The sequence below is a fragment of the Mesoplodon bidens genome (genome assembly GCF_964165515.1).
Source record: "Mesoplodon bidens genome assembly, contig: HAP1_SCAFFOLD_610, whole genome shotgun sequence".
Lineage (NCBI taxonomy): Eukaryota > Metazoa > Chordata > Mammalia > Artiodactyla > Ziphiidae > Mesoplodon > Mesoplodon bidens.
The window spans coordinates 51,721-74,122 of NW_027672085.1; the positions used below are offsets into that span (position 1 = coordinate 51,721).

Below are 22,402 nucleotides of genomic sequence, written 5' to 3' on the forward strand. Positions count from 1 at the left end.
GTTCATTCAATGGGTTGTGTAGGCTTCCTGGTGGAGGGGACTCTGGTGCCTGTGTTCTGGTGGATGCAGTTGGATCTTGTCTTTCTGGTGAAAATTTCCAGGTCTAGTGTTGTGTTCTAGGGTGTCTGTGGCCTTATTATGATTTCAGGCAGCCTCTCTGCTAATGGGTGGTGTTGTGTTCCTGTCTTGCTAGTTGTTTGGCATATGGTGTCCAGCACCATAGCTTGTTGGTTGTTGAGTGAAGCTGGGTCTTGACATTGAGACGGAGATCTCTGGGAGATTTTCACCATTTGATATTATGTGCAGCTGGGAGGTCTCTTGTGGGCCAGTGTCCTGAATTTGGCTTCCCCACCTCAGAGGCACAGCACTGACTCCTGGCTGGAGCACCAAGAGCCTTTCATCCACATGGCTCAGAATAAAAGGGAGAAAAAGTAGAAAGAAGGAAAGAAAGAAGGAAGGAAGGAAAGAAAGCAAGGAAAAAGAAAAGATAGATAAAATTTAAAAAGTTATTAAAACAAAAATAAAAAATAATTATTAAGGAAAGAAATATTTTATAAGTAAAAAAAAAAATTGACAGAACCATAGGACAAATTGTGAAAGCGAAGCTATACAAACAAAATCTCACACAGAAGCATACACATACACACTCACAAAAAGAGGAAAAGAGGAATAAATAATATATCTTGCTCACAAAGTCCACCCGTCAAAATGGGATGAACCATTGTCTATTCAGGTATTCCACTGATGCAGGGTACATGAAGTTGATTGTGGAGAATTAGTCCGCTGCTCCTGAGGCTGCTGGGAGAGATCTCCCTTTATCTTTTTTTGTTTTTGTTGTCTGTGTTTTGTTGTTTGTTTTTGTTTTTGACCCTGGTGTGAAATGTTTTTTAAAAATATATTTTTGAATTAAGTGTACTTTCATTAATTTATTTATTTTTAACTGTATTGGGTTTTCATTTCTGTGTGAGGGCTTTATCTAGTTTTGGCAAGCAGTGGCCACTCTTCATTACAGTGTGCAGGCCTCTCACTGTTGTGGCCTCTCTTGTTGTGGAGCATAGGCTCCAGACGTGCAGGGTCAGTAGTTGTGGCTCACAGGCCTAGTTGCTCCACGTGGCATGTGGGATCTTCCCAGACCAGGGCTCGAACCCGTGTTACCTGCATTAGCAGGCGGATTCTCAATGATTGTGCCACCAGAGAAGCCCCCTTTCTCTTCTTTGCTCGCACAGCTCCTGTGTTTCCGCTATGAATTTGGCCCTGCCTCTGCATGTAGCTTGCCTGAGGGTGTCTGTTCTTCGCTCAGACAGGACAGGGTTAAAGGAGCCACTGATTCAGTGGCTCTGCCTCTCTCAGGCCGTGGGGATGGAGGCATATGGATGCAGGTCTGGCCTGTGGTGTCCAAATCTGGCGTGACTTTGCAGCAGCCTGAGGTGCACAATTAATTCTCCTGGGGAAGTTGTCCCTGGATCTCGGGACCCTGACACTGGCGGGCTGCTCTGCTTCCTGTTCACGGAGGCATGAGGAGGGACCTGTGCTTCTACACAGGATTCTAGGTGGTGGCAGCAGCAGCCTTAGCATCTCATGCCCATCTCTGGGGTCACGCTGATAGCCACAACTCGCACCCTTCTCTGGAGCTCCTTTAAGTAGCGCTCTCCTCACGCACCAGGAATCAAAGAGGGAAGAAAATGTCTCTTGCCTCTCTGGAAGCTCCAGACTTCTTCCCGGACTCCCTCCCGGCTAGCCGTGCTGCACTAACCCATTCAAGCTGTGTTCACACCGCCAACTCCAGTCCTCTCCTTGCGCTCTGACCCAAGCCCGAGTCTCAGCTCCCAGCTCCTGCATGCCCCGGCCATTGAGCAGACCAGCCTCTTGGGCTGGTGAGTGCCAGTCATCACCGATACTCTGTGTGGGAACCTCTCTGCTTTGCCCTCCGCACCCGTTGCTGTGCTCTCCTATGTGGTTGCAAAGCTACACCCCTCAACCACCAGCAGTCTCCGCCCACAAAGGGGCTCCTAGTGTATGGAAGCCTTTCCTCCTTCACAGCTCCCTCCCACTGGTGCAGGTCCCATCCCTATTCTTTTGTCTCTGTTTTTTTCTTTTTTTTTCTTTTGCCCTACACAGGTACGTGGGGAGTTTCTGGCTTTTTGAGAGGCCTGAGGCCTTCTGCCAGCGTTCAGTAGGTATTCTGTAGGAGTTGCTCCACGTGTAGATGTATTTCTGATGCATCTGTGGGGAGGAAGGTGATCTCCGTGACTTACTCTTCTGCCATCTTCCTGAACTCCCCCTCTATTTCTTTTTAAACAGAGAGGACAAAGGAAAAAATAGCAAACCAATGGTTTACCAGAACAGTTGGATTTAATCTTTTCTCATAAGCTTGGATGTGAGGCAAATTCCATGCTGGTGGGAGGGGCTGAGCCTTTCATACTATCACCTGAACCTACAGAGCTAAAGAAAGGCTGGTCTTTCCCACAGACAGCAGGGTACGGGCCTTTGACAAAAGAAGGATATGACACACTTGGATTAATAACTCTTTATTAAGAATTCCAACTCCAAACAGTAGAAAGCAGCAGCAACAACAAAAAGTCCTCAGAAGAACTTAAGGCTCAGCATTTGCGACAACTATAAGAGAAATGGAAATAGATTGATTTGACTGAGAATGAGGTAGATGGGTGTAGAGGGAATAGCGAATGGTGTATCGTACATAGGGGACATCCAAATCATTGCCGCTCTAGTTGCAGCACAGCTCAAGAAACAGTGCTTGAATGTGGTGTCCCAGCTTTTGCTTTGATACTCGTTTCACTATTGCTGACATCCTGGAGTGAGGAGAAAGAGAGTCTGTGAAGTAAACAGAGAGGAAAGACTTACAGAGACAAAGTTAAGAGAACAGTGAAGATGAGTTGCATAGCTAGCTGATGTTTCCCACCCCAGGCAGGACCTGTTTCTGTTTGCACACTGACCCAACTCAAGCCTGAGTTGATCTTTGATCTTACTTGCTGTCTTGATAAAGGAGTAGAACATAGATACACCCTGGAACAGCATGATGATCTCTAACTTGTACTCTGTCTGAAGAGGGTGGAAACGAGGAGGGGCAACAGGGTCACTGGGATGGACAGTACCAGTAACCTGGGCAACCACCACCACAGGTGCAGTGAGTGAAAGGGTCTTACCTTAAAATAGTCAAGGAACTGCTTGAGGGGCATCTCTTCACCATTAGGCTGCAGCCACTGTACCTCAAAGCAATCCCACAGTGACCACGCTGGTTGTAGTATTATGGGACAAAGCACAGAGTAAAGCACCAAGAGTAAAATGGGAGCAAGCCCTAATCATACGCTCCTCTTCATTTCACAAACATGCCAGTTCCATTCCTACTTTGCACAGGTTCAAACAATGAACAAAGGATACACAAAATTAAAAAAGCCTCTCACCAGGTATGATGAAAACTAGAGCCAGTTCTACCGAAATAAGATACACACAACTTCTACGCATGCACACACACACATAGCATCAATCACTGATGGGCAACACCAAAGGATTCTATATAAGCAAGCCCTTACCTGGTGATGGTGTGGGGCAAGGGGCTCAGAGAAACGGAAAAAAAAGGAAGGGCCAAGTTGATGAAGCTGTTCTTATAGGACTCAAGCTGTTGGTGTCCCTGAACTACCTTGTACAGCTCCAGACCTGCAAGGCCAACTATAGCTGCTATGACTGGAATGATCTTCCCTGCAATCAGCTTGATCTGTAATACAGAAGGTGATGAGAAGACGTAGTTGTTAGAGACGTTCAAGGTCTACAGAAGACTTCAAATGTGGCAGAGTTAAACTTGGAAAAGGATGCAAGGTTAGGTATAGACTATTGTAGTCTTATGCCGGTCAGCAGGGGGAATGTTATAGCTCTCTGCCCAGAGACTCGATACAGCCACAATGAAATGCATAGGAAAGTTGCTGTCATCATCCTGTTGTGAGTGGAGACAGAGGAAGAACAGGAGAGACAGAGTTAAGGAGAAAAAGTTTTCCTGGATACTGGGAACTGAGGTATATTCACCTCAATTACCTGCCAGACCAGCCAAATACTAGCCCAGACCACAAAAGATACTTGGGTCATCCGATGCAGGAGAAACGGGTCCGTGCACCAGTCGGGGAAGATCCCACATGCCAGGGAGCGGCTGGGCACAGGAGCCATGTTTGCTGAGCCTTCACATCCGGCGCCTGTGCTCAGTAATGGGAGAGCCCACAAGAGAGAGAAAGCCACGTACCGAAAACAACAACAACAACAACAACATAATTACAGTCAGGCCTGTAATCCCCAAAAAACTTAGGGTGGCTCAGCCATTTCTCATACACGGTTGAGGTCCCCATCACAGCAGATCTTGAACCCAGGGAGGCTCTCTGGTTGGTCAGCATGGCTTGAGCTCCTGCAGGTGATTATCCACTGCGGAAAGGGAGGAAGTACACGTTAGTCCTTAGATACATGTTAAATCCCTGTTCACGGTCTGAGGTGCCAGCAGGAATCCAGGGTGGGGCAGAGATGTTCAGGCAGATAAAGGATTTGAAAAGGAGAGACATCATGGGAAAGAGAAAAGAAGGGGGAAAGATAGGGCAGAAAACATGTCAGAAAAGAAAAAGGTAGACAGGTGTGTGGGACATGGAGATATGTAGAGACACTGAGGGCAACAGGTAAAGCCACTAAGAAAGGATATAGACAGCAGCGTTAATCATGACAGATAAGAGGTGAAAGCACAGAAGTTGTTCACTGCTGAATGAGTGGACAGAAAAATGTGATCTATCCATCCAATGAAATATTAAGCCTTAAAATCCATTCCATTAAATATTAAGCCTTCCAAACTGGAAGTCTACTATATTTAAAGATGGTAAATCCTTTGTGTTTCTTACCACAATTAAAAAAAAAAGGAGTCAATGAGAACATACTTCAAGAGAAAGACATAGAGAGAGATGGGGAGACATGAAGGAAGATACGAGGGAAAACAAGAGACAGAGGGATAAGAGATACAGAAAGGAACATAGGGGGAAAGTGTACAGACAGCCAAGAAGAGAGTAATATGAAATGGGAGAGACGTGAAAAAATCTGAAGAGGGAGACCAAGGAGGATAAATGTGAAGATTATGAGAACGTTCAGAGAATGGGAAAGTTCAAAACACCTGAAAGGGAGACACGTAGGGTGATAAATAAAGAAAATATACAAAGAGGAGCATGAGAGAGTAGTTATTTCGGAAGGGAAATGCGGGGGATACATCAGGAGGGGAGAGATATACAGACGAAGAAATTGAAGGATATATACAAAGAAGATGAAATGTAGAGGAAGACTTACAGAGCATGAGACAGAATAGGGTAGAGGGGGGGAAATTTGAGTTGGGGGGTAGTTAGAGATGGAGAGATGAGGAGGGCTATCTAGAGAGGGAGATGAGGAAAGATATATGGAGGTTAAAAATAGGTTAGGCCTTCCCTGGTGGCCCAGTGGTTGAAAATATGCCTGCCAGGGCAGGGGACACGGGTTCGAGCCCTGGTCTGGGAAGATCCCACATGCCACAGAGCAAGTAGGCCCGTGAGCCACAAGAAGTGAAAGCCCTCACACAGAAACGAAGACCCAACACAGCCTAAATAAATAAATAAATCAGTAAATAAATAAATAACAATAGGGTAAACAGGCATACCAAAGAAGGGGGGAGGTGGATGAGGAGATCTATAATGAAATGAATCAAGGAAGAAATCAAGGCAGAGAGCCTACTGGTAAAGATCATATCCATTTGTCCCTGCATATGGACACAAAAAGAAACAGAGAAAGAACAAAACAAAGCAAACATACACACAGAAAAGAGCTGGACAACTGGTGCACCTGAGGGAGAAACAGTGGGAAGAACAAAGTAGTAGGGCATCAGAGAACTTGCCTCAACCAACCAACCTTATTTTAAATTGGAAGAAGCAAGGACCAAAGGACAGTGTGGATTAATCTCAGGCCTGAGATCTCAGAGCAGAGCCAGTGGCAAAACACAAGTACAGGGGAGGCTTGCATAGGTAGGTGATAAGTAGGATGCTAGCTCTAGGCCAACTAGATAAACATCCTCACCAACACACGAAGTGGTCTGCAGCTCCTGGTCAGAAACATGGATCTTGACACCAGACTTTGGGGTGAACTCAAGGACCTGCACAGACTGAATGAGTATGATCACAGAAGCTCGGTCCTGAGAGCCCCTCAGCCCATAGGCCTGGTCAAACAGGTTGGCAGCAGCTATCACCTAGTCCAGATGCAGGGGCTAAGAGAAGGCAAGGTATGGAGGGGTAAGCATATCAGTACTCACCTTAGGAGCTGCAGCCTCCTTCCCATCCACGTACCCACATTTGACCCGACTGTAGGAGACCTGAGGGAGGAGACTTCATTGCTGACATCAAAGATGAGCGGCTGTGCACAGACCAGAAAGGGGCTCCTGAGCTTGTAAGCTAGGAAAACAGAAAGATGTGGGAGAGTGGGACCTGAGAGGAGAGGTCTTTCTCATAATTGTGACTCCTCATTTTCAAGCCCGGAAGTCCCAAATTAGTATATCGCTGGGCACTCCCTTTGTGCCAGACACAGAGCTATTTATGAAACTTTTATGGATTGCCAGTCGTGTAGTAACATATTTAATTTATTAACTTAGTAAATATAAATCAACCCTCATAGAACTCTCATGAAATTAGGTCACCATTATTCCAACTTCCTACATGAGGCTACTAAGGCACAGAGAGAAAATACATGATTAGTCCCAATATCAAATGCAGTTGAGACTTGAAGCCACCTAGGTCCTGTGCTCTTAACACCAAAATTTCTCTTCTACAATCTCTATAGCCCTGACAGGGAATCTGGAATGACTCATGTCATATCTAAGGGAATAGGTACCAAGTATGTTGCTTGAGAGAACAGGGCTGGGCAGGTAGAGGAGAGAGGTTGGGAGGAACAGGTCTTTGACTTCAAAAATCACTCACTTAACCATTTAATGAGATCTCTGGGACTTGGTGGTCTTGCCACAAATGGATGAACTGCAATGAACCATGTCAAAAGCGTTTAACAAACTGCTTCCAGTAAGCCTATTCTGACAAATGGAGCCCAGAAGAGTGTAATACCTGGTTCGGAGGAAAGCTGTGCAGCAGCTGTCTGATGTTGTTGGAGCACTGGTTGTGCCAGTGCTAGTAAGACCACGTCACACAGTCAGCCCATGTATGTGGCCGCTGAAGCACCAGGCTGAGCTGCACAGCCTGCAGCACCTCTAGGGTTTGGATGCCTGCCAGGTGCAGTGTTTGCTCCACAAACTTTGAATCCCTATCAAGAATTAGAGAGGACACAAACTCAGAGTTACACAGTGATCCCAGAGGGAGCTTAACAGCATGAAAAGTCAGTGCTGACTCCCAAATGTATAAGGCCCAAGGAATCATTAGATTATTTGAAAAGTAGACCAGGTCCTAAGTGTTACACTGGTTACAGAATGCTTTGACTGACAGGCAGCAGACACGGTGAGCGAGGATTTGGACAGAATTACTCACATTAGGTACTGGTTGACGTTTTCTGCTGGCTGCTTGAAGAGACCTTCAAACTCATCCACGGCAGACAGAGCAAATCAACACTACGTGGGTTATGGGAAACAAATAAGTTTCTGTAGGCCTTAGGACCACCATCAGGAAATACAGCAAATAGGAAGAGCATGGCTGTTATGGGAGAACAGAGGAAGAAAACCCTCCCAATCTGTCTGGTCAAACTTGTCAAGCCCTCACCACTTCAATGTAAAAACCTATGATCTTAATCTGGGAAGAGGTTTACACACAAGTGTACATTCATGCAGAATTTATTAAGATGTACACATTACCCTAGGTATGTCATGCATCAATTCAAGAAAAAGTTCACACCAAGAATAAAACATGAACGATCTCTATGCAGGTTCTGGGGACTGGGAAGAAAGTAAGATAGAGGTTTGACCCCTGTGAATTCGGAGGTCGATAAATAGTCACTGGTGAAGTGATCTGGAGCACCTTGATGCTCGAAATCCAGGTTCAAAGGCCAGCTGTGCCACAGTCTTGTGACAATCAGGTATATCTTTACTTGTGTTTCCTCATTTTAAAGACAAACACTGTAACAGTAAAACTACACCTCAGGGAGTTAATAAGAAATAAGCAAACATGTACACATTTAAAGCTTAGTTTGAAAGTCACAAGGGCATATTAAGTATACATGTTTTTCAGAATTCCTGTGAGAGTTACTACTGTCATTCCAATTTTACAGATAAGGAATCTGAAGCATGAAGTGGTTAAGTCCAAGGGCACATAGTATATTAGTTTTAAAATCCTTTTTATTGGCCTTTCTGCATACTGGGTAGAGAGAAACACAATAATAGAACCATAACCTAGTAGAGGATTTATATGTATAGAAATGAACACACACACAAAAACACATCTCTTTCTCCGTCTCTCTGTATCTACACACACACACACACACACACACACACACCAACATGGGATGCATGGAAAGGGAGAAAGACACATACTGAACTGACTCCACAAGTATAAACTCTTCCCTTCTGGAAGGAAAAGTGACAGACTGAACTGTTACTGCTCATTTTCTTCCTGTTCCCATACTTCCTAAACATAGCCTCAAAGACTGGGTTAAGAATCATTTTGATAAAAGGATGGTTATTTGTAGTTTGAAAGGGGACTGTAATTAGGGCCAAGTTCTGAGGACCAGTTAATGGGGTGCTTTTACTTTGTCAATGTACATGAGAGTTATGCTCTTTTGTATGTATGTGTACTATATAAACACAACTATGCTGACAAACTATTAAACATATTTTGGGAAACAATTAGAAAATTATTCCTAAATATGGACTTAATATTAGAGATATCTAAATAACTAGCAGAGATGATATTAAGTTAATTTTGTTCAACGACAAAATAGTATCCTGTACACAAAGAAACATATCCTCACCGTTTAGATATACACTTCTCACATAAAGTATTTCACATGGTATAAATAATACTTCCCTGTATGCTTGCAAAATAAAAATTTCAAGTTAAAGAAATCATTATGAAAAGCGTTAGGCTCCTAGGTTTAAAGTGAGTGAAGGAGAGTTAAAGAGAGGGCAGATATTACATACACTGAGGCTTCATCATCGGAATAACAAGAGTTTGGCAACTGAGACACTGTCCCAGTACATATCTGTTCCACCTCTTTCTCCCTGCAAGGCTGATCACCTGCAAAGTGTGCTCGATGACATTCGGGAAGTTCTTCAGTGTGCACCTGGGGATGGACTTGTCAGGAGGGTCCTGGCTGGAGCTGTATGACTCTGTCAGGAAGGGGATAAACCCTTACACATTACCCTTGGTACCCAGTGTGCCTGACTCCAGAAGAGGCTTTCGGTACAACACACAGCAGCAGTCCATATACGTGCCTGTGAGAAAGTTGCAGCAGGTGAGGGTGGGGAAAATAACATCAGGATAGGACACGGTGACACACACTCCCTAAAACACACACATTACTCTCGCCTCGTCCTCACCCATCCCCAAAACTCACGGGCATCCACATTGTCCGAGGCATTGTCCACACCATCCAGGTTTTGGAGGAATTTATCAATCATACACATGCTCTCTGTGAGGGCCCACACAGTTCTGATGGCTCATCACACGGATGTGTGCGTTTATCTGGTTCACAGCTGCAGCATCTGTATCAGACTTCAATTTCTGGGTAGTGATGGAGAAACAGAACTGTCATTCACATAATCACCCAACAAAACTTTACAGAGCTGTTCTGAAAACTGATTTAAGTAATGATGCACAAGACCTAGGCTCTGAGGTCAGGAGGCTCTGTGGTCTATGACAAATGCCACACAGCTTGGGCTGGGACAAATGAGGAATGGCGTGAATAAAAAAGGAAAACAGTGATACAATAGGAGACAATGGGTTGAGTATCTGTTCTTTTGTCTACCGAACATCCACTGTTTTTCGTTACTAGCACCCCGAGTTGGAGTGCATTCACGCAAAGAAAACCAAGGTCCTCTGAACTTACAAAAACAAAAAGGATCCTCTGAAAATCCAAGTCAGATCACATTCCTCTCCGCAAAACCCTCTATTGATTCCCACTTTCACTAAGGGTGAAATGAGCTGGTCCCTATTCCTTTGACAACCTTCTCTCTTACCATGATCTATCTCTGTCTCTACTCCTTAAACATAGCAGTCATATTCCAAACTCAGGGTTTTGCTCACACTGTTAACTTCACCTGGCATACTCTTCCCTGAGATTTCTTCCTGTTCTCGTATACCATCTTTAATTCTCTGCGGTTATACCACCTTTCCAATGTGGATTTCCTTTACCACACTGCAAACCACCCTCTCATGGCACTTCCAGTTCTATATCTTGATTTTCATTCTTGCCCCTACACAGTATGTTTCACCTTGTTATGTTCTAACCACATACAGTGCTATTGTATTTATTATTTGCTCTAGCAGTTGTCCAAAATGAAGTTAAAACAACGTTTGTGGTTTCTTTTTTATCTGATGCACAGCTATCAGGATTTCCTACGTTTGATATTTAATCTGAGAACATTTTAAAATATTATTACTCCATTTAAAATTGGAGGGGCTTCCCTGGTGGCACAGTGGTTTAGAATCTCCCTGCTAATGCAGAGGAAATGTTTTTGAGCCCTGGTCTTGGAAGATCCCACATGCAACGGAGCAACTAGGCCAGAGCCACAACTACTGAGCCAGCGCGTCTGGAACCTGTGCTCCACAAAAAGACAGGCTGCACTAGTGAGAGGCCCGCGCACTGCGATGAAGCATGGTCCCCGCTTACCACAACTAGAGAAAGACCTCACATAGAAAGGAAGCCCCAACACAGCCAAAAATAAATAAATAAATTAATTAATTAATATGGAATAATTCCATTATATACTACAAACACTATGAAAGAAACTCCAATACAAAGCGTTAATGACAGGAGTCAATCTGTATTTACAGTTTTACAAATTTTACTTATATAATGTCTTAGAAGATAGCTGAATTTTCGTTATTTACTGACTTTAATGTATTACATGTTTTGCTTGAAAGATGTCAGGGATATCCAGGCTCACAGAAAAAAAAAATCAATAACATTTTCAGATGACTGTTGATATTTAAAATTATATATATATCAAAACTTGACAAGCGATATTTCTTTAAAGTTTAGTTGAAAGGTAAAATACTGATCCACAACAATACCCTCTGTCTTTCTTTGTATTTTGAATGGCTCTTTAGTTAATGCACAGTTCTGTATCATCATGAATTGGTCTGGTCATTTGGAAAATACTGTGTTTTTGGGTTATGGACAGCCTCCTAGAACAGAGTGGAAAATTACCCATTCACCTGATAAAATGAGGATAAAAAGGACATAATGTCTTAGTATTCTTAAAAGAGTTGTGATCTTTTGGACTTGAGGAAAGAGTGCTGCCAACCTCCACTGCATTAGAGAATCTCTCATTTACTATGTCTTCTCACTAGACAAAAGCAGAAACCTTTCATTTGCTATCTTATATATTCTAACTACTTAAGTAGTACCTAGTATTTGCATGATAAAATGAAAGGAAAGATAAACACTGGGCAGGCAAAATAACACTGAACTTTACAGAGACGCCCCAGATAGATCCCTCTATAATCTAGCTTCCAGAGTTCCACATTAGCCGTAACCAAAAACCAAAGAAAAAAAAAGATGGCTGGGGACAGGTTTAAACTCACAAATGAAAGATGTAATAAGTTTTCAATAAATATCTCCTGGAAGAAAGAGTGAGTGGTAGAGAAAAGAAATAAGAACTGAAGGAAAGAGACACACAAAAAAGTCCTAAGGTGGTCTTCCCAGGTGACACAGTGCTTGAGAGTCCACCTGCCGTTTCGGGGACATGGGTTCGTGCCCTCGTCCAGGAAGATCCCACATTCCGTGGAGCGTCTGTGCCCATGATCCATGGCCGCTGGTCCTGAAGGTCCAGAGCCTGCGCTCCACAATGGCAGAGGCCACAACAGTGTGAGGCCCGCATACCAAAAAAAAAAAAAAGTCCAAAGGCAATAAGACAGATAACCAGAAAAAGACAGGAGAAAAGTGAAAAACAAAGCTGAACCACATACCATATCCATTCCACTCACCTTGATATCCCAAGGTTGGAACAGAAACTGTCGATTCAGATTGGATTTTACTATGGTGTCCATGTCTGTAATGGTGATTGCCACACCCTCCCCACAGCCTAGCCCAGTCATGGCAAAGGTCTTGAGTAGCTCACAGCCAACGGCCCCTGCACCCACCTGGGAGGTGGCCAAGAAGAGAGACACAAGATGGTTAGGGTCACTGGGTAACAAAACCACTCCTCAGTCCTCACTACCCCTGCAGATGGCAAGAGAGTGTAAGAGGATCTATGACTGCATATTTAAGTCACAGTGCCATAAAAATCCATGGTCCTCTAAAGAAAGAGGCACAAGACCAGGATATAAAGGACCTGGTGCGAAGAAAATGGAAGAGGGATGAGATGAGGGTACAAGCCAACACCATCCCTTGTACACCACGAGGAGACTCCAGAAGAGGTGGCCAGAGCCTAGGGGACCTAAAGGTAGCTTTTGACCACAAGGTTCTCTCACCAAGAAGTATCTCTGCTTACCCAGCTTCTCTTGCAGGTCAGAGCCAAATACAGCCACCTGCCCATCATAATGGTTCTGGCACTGAGTCATGTGAAGGGAAGAGAGGGTTAGGGAAAAGCCACGTTAAAAAGATCCACAATAATGTCTTCTCCATGGGCCCAAATCACATACTGGAAGGCAGGTGTCCTCTGTAAAGGCCTCTTTTTCCACAGGGAGACACTCAATGGCATCAAAGTACAGCTACTGTATAACAGGCATAAACTTTCCAGAGCAGCCCTGAGGAGTCGGTTAGAAAGAGAATGTGATCGCTGGTTAATCAGAGCTGGAAAGCAAGCAGCAGGGCTGGAAAGGAACCTGGCCCAGGCCCAGCACTGTCCGTCTCCACTCACGCTGACCTTCATAAACTCCTGGGCAGCCACACAACCAGTGAAGGAGTTGATGGGTGCCAGATCCCCAGGGGCCATATAAGCCGGCTTCTGGATGAGGTCTTCATCCAGACTCTTTTGCTGCACTGGTGGCAGAGCTTGAGAATTCAAGCCTGTGCTAGGGTCACCAGTTCTGTTGCATCCCCCTGGAAGGAGTAAAAGAACAATCACACCACTGTGGGGAGAGGGAGAGGTAGAAAAACTAAGTAGATGAAAAGGCATAGAGCAGCTTTGGTTCAAGGACCTGGTTGGCTTGCCCACCCATCTACCTCATTGTGGGGCCGAGAGGGCTGACCATGCTGGGCACGGAACTGGTGCAGGACCTGGAAGCCAATTTGTAGCTGAGGAGGGCGAGAATACTTGACAAAATTTGTTATCACAAAGTCCGGCTCTGCCTGTGAAGTAGGCAAGGTTTTCTGTGAAGAACAAGATATCAGAACCAAAAAAGTAAAATCGTGGAGATGCCTGGAACCCTACAACACACCCTCCTGCTCATAGTCACAAAGCTTATCCTCTTAGTTACTTTGACTTGACTGACAATGCCTCCACAGATGTAGTCAGAGAAATTGGAGGTATCACAGATACTAAAGGTGTAGGGACCTGGGGGATGAAAAGAATGAAGGGTTATCTGTCAATTCATTCCCTCCCAAGATCAACAGCACTATCAAAACAGGAATATGAAAACCTCCCACCTTATTCCTCACCTAACACCTTCCCCCATACAGTGGGAGTTTGGAGTTAACAGATATAAGCTATTATATATAAAATGGGTAAACAACAGGGTACTACTGTAGAGCACACAGAAATCTATTCAGTATCCTGAGATAAACCATCATGGAATAGAATATGAAAAAGAATGTATATATAGATAACTGAGTTACTTTGCTGTAAAGCAAAAAGTAACTAATTTTTAAATCAACTATACTTCAATTAAGAAATAAAAATAATGTATCGTACATCATAAAACAAAATCAAAAACGAAAACACAATGCTGATTTCTTCAGACAACACAGGTATTCTATGCCTAAATGCCACTCTAGAGAAAAAGAAGTAAGGCCTGAAAGGATCAGATGGCAACTACATAATTTCTCTAGAACAGACTCAAAAATATTAAAGGAACACAAAACACAACTCCAAAACGCTAACATTCACAATTACCTTCCATCCATCAACACTTACCAGAAACTTACCAGCAACATCTGTGGCTTTAGTTTTCATTAAATTTGTAATTTTTTGGTCCATTATTTCTTCAAAAACTCTTTTGGCCCACCCCTTTCTTGGGAATTTCTTTGAAATGTGAAATATAGTTATAATAGATGTTTTAATGTTCTTGACCTGTGATTTTACATAACAGATGTGATTAACAAATTAACACACAAGAAAAAATTAGGAAGTTTAACAAAGTAGAAGAAACTATGCAAAATACAAAAGGTGTGTGTGGGGGGGGAAAGTCAAACAAGTCAAGTGCCTTAATACTCATGTAATTGGAGTTCTGGAAAGAGATAATGATATGGCAGTGAGCTCCGAAAGTAATATTTTCAAAAAACATGTGGGCAGAAATTTTCCCAATTTCATAAAACTATAAACCCATATTTAATAAATATTTAATAAACTGCAGAAGAGACATGGCGAAAACTATACAAATGTATATAATGTATTATATATATATATATATATATATATATATATATATATATATATATATATATATATATATATATATATATATATATATATATATATATATATATATATATATATATATATATATATATTCCTCTGTGCTCTGTTTTTGCCGAATCCCATGTTTTGGTATGTTGTGTTTACATTTTCATTCACTTCAGAGTATTTTCTAATATCTCTTGGACACTGTTTGACTCTTTTATTACTTAGGAATGCATTGTTTAATTTCCACATATTTACAAGTTTTCACAAGTTCCTCCTATTACTGATGCCCATTATTCTTTCCTTTGTGGTCAGAGAACAATTTGGTGTGATTTAAATTATTGACACTTGTTTTATGGCCTAACGTGAAGTCTATCCTGGAGAACATTCCTAGTTCAAGTGAAAGGAAATTGTATTCTTCTGTTCTTGGGAGGAATGTTGTGTACATGTCTGTTAAGTGCACTCGGTTTATATCATAGTTTTGTTTAGGTCTTCTCTTCCCTTGGTGATCATATGTTTTGTCATTCATTTGGATAGGCTGTTGAACCTATTTATCTCTCTCTCAAATTTTGTAAGTTTTTGATTCAGGTATCTGGAACTTTTTTGTTAGGTGAGCATTTGTTTATAATTCTTGTGTATTTCAACAGATTTACCCTTTTATCAATAATATATTGTTAATCTAATATAATAATACAGTAATATATACTGTCCTTTGTCTCATTTTTTTATTTAAAATCTGTTTTGTCTGTTGTTAGTATAGTCACTATAACTCTCTTTCGAGTTTTCTTGGCATGAGACTTATCTTTGCAACATTTTACTTAAAATCTATTTGTTTCACACTAAGATTTGTCTCTTTAACAACATATAGGTGGTCATGTTTTTAAAAAATCCATACTGACAATCTGCTTTTTAATTGGACATCTTCTAGTGTACCACTTTTATGGTTATTTGTTATTTCTTTTACTATATACATTTTAGAGCCATTTTATTAGTGGTTGCTCTGGAATTAGGTTGTTATAATGTAAACTGACAGTTTCTAACAACCTAGTTCACATTAATACCAACTTAATTTCAAAATATGAATTTTTTCTTTTATCTAGTTTATCCTTTTTCTTGTGTTGTTCTTATCATAAATTACATCTTTATACACTTTTTACATCAGCACCAATTAATTTTTTTTTCCTGTGGAGTAATGCTTTAAATCAGGTAAGAGAAAAAAGTAACTGCATTTGTTTACTATTGTTGCTTTAACACATTTTCAGGAATTCAATTGTTTAAAACTTTACAAATTGTTCTCTTAAAATACTACATGTTACAAGTCCCAAATCCATTTTACTGGGCTAAAGTCAATATGTTGGCAGGATTGGGTCCATCTGGAGACTCTGCTGGGAGAATGTATTTCCTTGCCCTTTTTTTTTTTTTTTTTTTTTTTTTGCTTAGTGGTTGCTAGTATTCCTAGTCTAGTAACCCCTTCTACTACCTTCAAATACATCAGTTCATTATCTACTTCTGTCATCACATTAACTTGTCCTCTGTCACCGACATCTCCTTCATTCCTCTTATAAGAAGCATTTTGATTAGATCCACCCAAGGTAACCCAAGAACATTTCCCATCTGAAGACTCTAATATAATCATATATGCAAAGTTTTCTGCATAAAATAACATACATGTCCTGGGGATTAAAATGTGGGCATATTGGGGGACTATTATTCAGACTACAATCATACAAACAAAAAAATCGTTTAAATTATACTCTATATTTACCTATATAATTACTTTTACAGATGTTCTTTCTTTCTCTGGATTTGAGTTATCATCAAAGTGTCTTTCATTTTAGTTTGGACTCTCTCCAAGAATTATCTCATCTTGTAGGGCAGATAGTTAGCAATAAATCCTCTCCATTTTGTGCTTATCTGGAATTGTCCTACTCCTGTCCTCAGTTTCAAAAGATGGTCTTGCTGCATATAAAATTCTTGGTTGACAGTTTTTTTTTTTCTTTTAGCACTATGAATGTATCGAAGTGTTTTCTGCCCTGCATGTTGTCTGATGAGTAGTCTTTTTTTTTTTTTGGCTTAATTGAGAATCTCTTACATGTCATGGGTTGCTACACAGTGCTTTCACAATTCTCTCTTGGTTTTTGGCTTTCAGTAGTTTATGATATGTGTTGCTTGGATCTCTTTGAGTTTAACCTGCTTTGCGTTTGTTTAGCTGGGCGAATCTGTATAATGATGTTTTGCATCAAATTTGGGATGTTTCTTGGCATTAATTCTTAAAACTTTCTTTCTGCCCCCATAATTATTTTGACAACTCCCCAGGTTAAAGTACATCTGCACTGGGTGACCTCCAAATTATGTCAAATATATACAGTCTTGCAAACGCAGAATTCCAAGGAACATCTCAGTCACATCAGATAATGATAAATCTTTGGAGATGAGGTTCTGAAAGAATTCTCACTTTGTTCTTCTCCTTCTGGTGGCTACTCGATGCAAAAGGAATGCATACTCTTTCAATATGTACTATTATTAAGCTGGAAAAAAGGAGGATGGGATTGTGACCATTTAAAGTCTCTAGAGCTTGCTGATCTTACCAAGATTCAGTCATTTTTAAACACGTAAATACTTCCCTAGTTCCTGTGAAATTTTGTCAATTTCCAGAGTTCTGAAAAAGTTGAGTCTGACAACTTTGTAGGTTTGTAATGTAAAGAATTTTTGGAGGGCCTTACACTATCATCTTCTGACATAACTCATTAGCTGTCCTTTCTGAGGAAGAAACAATGATCCTTTCGTGTTCCAGCCCGCAGTTGGCACAAGAGAAGTGTTGGACCCTTCCAGTAATTCTTTCCATGATTATCAGCTGTGTGACCTGAAGACAGGGACCTCACTTCTCTGGGCCATCTATAAAATGAGGATAATGATTGTAACTTTCCCCATTGGTAGAGTTTAAATGACTAAATATGAATAAAGGGCATAAAAAAGAGTGTGACACAGAGTACATACTACCTAATTAACATTAGTAGCTGGAATACTATTAAATTACCTGGTGTATTATGACACCTGATAAAGACTTACATTCACCACACTGTAAAGATCATGTAAGTATTTGCTGTTCTTCTTATCATCACCTTCCTACCACCAATGGATGCTGAAAAGATATTGCCTGTGATCACACAGCAGGGAGAGAACAATGCTGGATTTTTCATTTAGAAACTTTGCAGGTAACTGACATACTGGACCAGAAGGCTTTCCCTTCCTCATATACAGAAGTATGTACTTCTTCGCTAGACACAAGGCTCACAACTCTGTAACCCGTTAGGGAAAATTATACATAGTTTATGTACATGAATGAGCAAAGGCCATACTCTTCATGATAGATGTACATCTGTCCTAAATAGATCCTCTCTAAATTGGGACTATACTTTCCCTCATGAATAACCAATGCATGTAATTTTGCATGATAATATCTGTGTCCCAGCAGCACAACTGTTCTTTCTCCATTCCTGACAAGAAGGGCGCCATATGTTCATGAATGGTAGTAAAACTATAGAAAATGAAGTCCTAATGGTACCCTGTTTCTCTCCAGATCCCAGTTGACTATCTCCAGTATCCTTTCTTAGCCTGATTTGAAGACTATCTTTACGAGAAAAGTGATTTCCGATGAATCGAATCTTATTGACACAGATCTCCAAATGCTTGGAGGACCCTATAATGGAACTTGGGTCACAAAAGTCATTCTGGCAAGATCCCAACACTTGTACTAGGACCCTTACTTAAACAATATTCCTCAAATCCTGCCTTGATTAGAAATCTCCAATTTTACCCAAATCCACCTCCCTTTGGAGAACATTGCAAATACCATGTGCTATCGAAACATGGCCACCAATGACCATCTGCCAAATATTCCTAAGCCCTGGCGCAAAATGATATGCCCCCAAAGAGACATCCAAATCCCTCCCCTCAGTCCCTAAACACCACCTGTATAGGTCCCCTCCAGAATAGACATGCCCTAAATGGCACCATGGGCCATAGATGCAAAGACATACCTCAGGGTATACCTGAAGTTTAGATCCTTTCTACAAATGACATGTAGGCTTTTAGACAACTTGAACTCCTCTTGACTCATGAAACACTCTTATTTACGATTGCAACAAAAAGAATAGGAATAAACATACCCGGGGAGAGAAAAGAGTTGTATGCAGAACACTATATAAGATGCTGATGAAAGAAATGAAAGGTGATACAGATGGAGAGATATGCCATGTCCTTGGGTTGGAAGAATCAACATTGTAAAAATGACTATATTACCCAAATCAATCTACAGATTCAATGCAATGCCTATCAAACTAGCAATCGCATTTTCCAGGGAATCAGAAGAAAATATTGCACAATGTGTATGGAAATAAAAAGACACCGAATAACGAAAACAAACTTGAGAAAGAAAAACGGATCTGGATGAATCAGGCTCCTGCACTTCAGACTATACTACAAAGTTACAGTCCTCAACACAGTATGGTACTGACAGAAAAACAGAAATATACATCAATGTAACAGTATAGAAAGCCCAGAGATAAACCCACTCACATATACTCATCTTATTTTTGACAAAGCAGGCAAGCATATACAATGGAGATAAGACATCCTCTTCAACAAGTGGTGCTTGGAAAACTGGACGGATACATGTCCAAGAATGAAATTAAAACACTCACTAACACCATACACAAAAATAAACACAAATGGATTAAAGTCCTAAATGTAAAGTCAGACATGACCAAACAATTAGAGGAAAACTTAGGCAGAACACTCTATGACATAAATCACAGCAAGATTCTTTTTGACCCACCTCCTAGAGAAATGGAAGTAAAAACAAAAATAAACAAATGGGACCTAGTGAAATTTAAAAGCTTTTGCACAGCAAAGGAAACCATAAACAAGACCAAAAGACAACCCTGAGAATAGGAGAACATATTTGCAAATGAAGCAACTGAAAAATGATTAATCTCCAAATTTTACCAACAGGTCATGCAGCTCCAAACCAAAAACACAAACAACAATCCAAAAATGAGCAGAAGATCTAACTATACAGTTCTCCAAGGATGATATACAGATTGCCATAAAACACATGAAAGGTTGCCCAATATCATGAATCATTAAAGAAATGTAAATCAAATCTACACTGAGGTATCACCTCACATTAGTCAGAATGACCATCAACAAAAACGGTACAAACAATAAATTCTGTAGAGGGTGTGAAGAAAAGGGAAACTTCTGGCACTGTTGTTTGGAATGTAAATTGTTACAGTCACTACGGAGAAAAGTATGGAGGTCATAAGATACTACTACTAGAAATAGCATATGACCCAGCAATCCCACTACTGTGCTTATACCCTGAGAAAACCATAATTCAAAAGGAGTCATGGAACACAAAGTTCATTACAGGTCTATTTACAATAGCCAGGACATGGAAGCAACTTAAGTGTCCATGGACAGAAGAATGGATAAAGAATGTGTGGCATATATATATAAAATGGAATATTACTCAGACATAAATAGAAATGAATTTGAGCTCTTTGTGGTTAGTTGGATGGATTTAGAGTCTGCCATATTTCGTGAAGTAAATCAGAAAGAAAAAAGAAAAAACTGTTTGCTAAGACTTATGTACGAAATCAGAAAATAAAAAGGTTCTGATGAACGTAGGGGCAGGAGAGGAATAAAGATGCAGATGTAGAGAATCGACTTGATAACACTTGCAGGGTCAAGGATAAGCTGGCACGAAGTGAGATAGTCATATAGACGTACATACACTACCAAATATAAAATGGATAGCTAGTGGAAAGCAGCTGCATAACACAGGGAGATAAGTTCAGTGCTTTGTGACCACCTAGCTGGGTGAGATAGGGATGGTGTGAGGAAAATGCAATAGGGAGTGGATAAGGTAATATGTGTATATCTATAGCTGATTCACTTTGATATACAGCAGAACCTAATGCAATATTGTAAAGCAATTATACTCCGATATAGGTGTTAAAAAAAAGGAATATGCTCTCTATAAGAGCCATTTTAACTTTAAGGACACACATAAGCTAAAGGTGTGGGAATACAAACTGATAGTGCAAACACTTTCCAAACAAGAGCAGGACTGGCTCTCCCAATCTCATGTAATACAGACTTTCAGTCACAGTAGTTCAGAAGTGATAAATAAGGTCAGTATAAAATAATAATGGATCAATTTATCAAGAGGTTATAATAATTGTAAATATATATGTACTGAATGTTGCATGATTAAACAAATATTTAAATCAACCATTAAGAGATCTGAGAGGAGAAACCAACAGTAAAAATAATAATACTAAGGAACTATATTATCCCACTTTCTACCTTAGAAAATTAATAAAGACACAGAAGGTACCTAATAAACTTATAGAGAACTTCCATTCATCAGAACCAGAATCCACATGCTTCTTAAGTGCTGATGGAACATTCCCCCTGATAGTCACTGCCTTGGTACATAAAGCAAGCCTTAACAAATTTAAGAAGATCAAAACCACATTGAGCATCCTGTTTTATCATAACGTTATGAAGCTAGAAATCAGTAACAAGAGAAAAAGTGAAAAATTACTAATATGTAAAATTAAACAGCACACACTGGAAAAATCTATGGGTCAAGGAAGAAGTCAAAAGGGAAATCTGAAACTACCTTCACATAAACAAAAATGACAACATACCAAAACTTTGGGGATGTAGCATAATCAATCTAAAGAGTGAAGTTTTAGCATTCATAACTTCTTTTATTAAGAGAAAAGAATGATCTTAAATAAACGACTTATCCTTATACATGAAGGCCTAGGGAAAAGGAACAAATTAATTTCCAAGAATAAAAGGAAGAAATATGAAATTTTCAAATGGAAATGAATAAAACAATAATCATATAATTATTTAAAAACTGAATCCAAGAGCTGGTATTTGTAAAGCATAATAAAATTGACAAAGCTTTAGCTAGACTAATGAAGAGAAAAAAGAACTTAATAAATAAAACTTTAATTGAAAGAGGAGAAATTGTGACTGACACCCTAGCATACAAATAATAATAAAGAAAGCTACAAAACAGGGTCACACAAATGCATAAATCTCCACTAACTCTAATGTACCATGTTGCAAGACCATCACGAAGAAGACAAAAAAAAAGTATGTCTTGATCATACAAATGATGAATTAGAAAATTGATTCAGTATTCAAAACTCTCCAAACAAAGAGAAGTCGAGGATCAGATCATTTCATGGGTGAATTCTACTGAACATTTAATGAAGATTTATTGCCAGGCCTTCCCAACCCTACCAAATAACTAAAAAAGAGGAAACATTTCCAAACTCATTTTATAAAACCAGCATTTATCTGATTAACAAAGCCAGATAAAGATATAACAAGGGAATCACAAAACAAAACAAACAAAAAACGCAGAACTTACAGGCCAATATACTTGTACATATTGATCGAAAAATTCTCAAGAAAATTCTAGCAAACCAAATTCAATAGCACACTAAAAGGATCAACATGATAAGGTGGGATAACTCCTTAGGATGTAAGGGTAGTTAACATATTAAAATCAATACTTTTAATTAACCACAGGAACAGCATGCAGAAGAAATGTTTGAAAGTATTTTTTAGACTTTCTTGATTAAAGCTCTCAACTAACTG

The 22,402-nt window shown here is 40.3% G+C and overlaps 1 pseudogene across 1 annotated transcript in view; it reads right to left on the bottom strand.

Annotated features, from left to right (window-relative positions):
• Positions 1-1,734: 1,734 nt before the first annotated feature.
• Positions 1,735-22,402, bottom strand: part of LOC308610602 (ubiquitin-like modifier-activating enzyme 1) — a 44,348-nt pseudogene continuing 23,680 nt past the window's right edge. Inside the window, exons 2-20 of the transcript in view lie at positions 18,279-18,413; positions 13,551-13,648; positions 13,318-13,464; positions 13,019-13,194; positions 12,795-12,899; positions 12,624-12,704; positions 12,138-12,293; positions 9,544-9,710; positions 9,225-9,421; positions 7,527-7,591; positions 7,110-7,305; positions 6,388-6,449; positions 6,079-6,265; positions 4,048-4,202; positions 3,857-3,949; positions 3,552-3,733; positions 3,165-3,265; positions 2,988-3,060; positions 1,735-1,871 (exon numbers count right to left, since the gene is read on the bottom strand). The product of the transcript in view is annotated as a ubiquitin-like modifier-activating enzyme 1 (transcript). The remainder of the gene's footprint in view (positions 1,872-2,987; positions 3,061-3,164; positions 3,266-3,551; positions 3,734-3,856; positions 3,950-4,047; positions 4,203-6,078; positions 6,266-6,387; positions 6,450-7,109; positions 7,306-7,526; positions 7,592-9,224; positions 9,422-9,543; positions 9,711-12,137; positions 12,294-12,623; positions 12,705-12,794; positions 12,900-13,018; positions 13,195-13,317; positions 13,465-13,550; positions 13,649-18,278; positions 18,414-22,402) is intronic.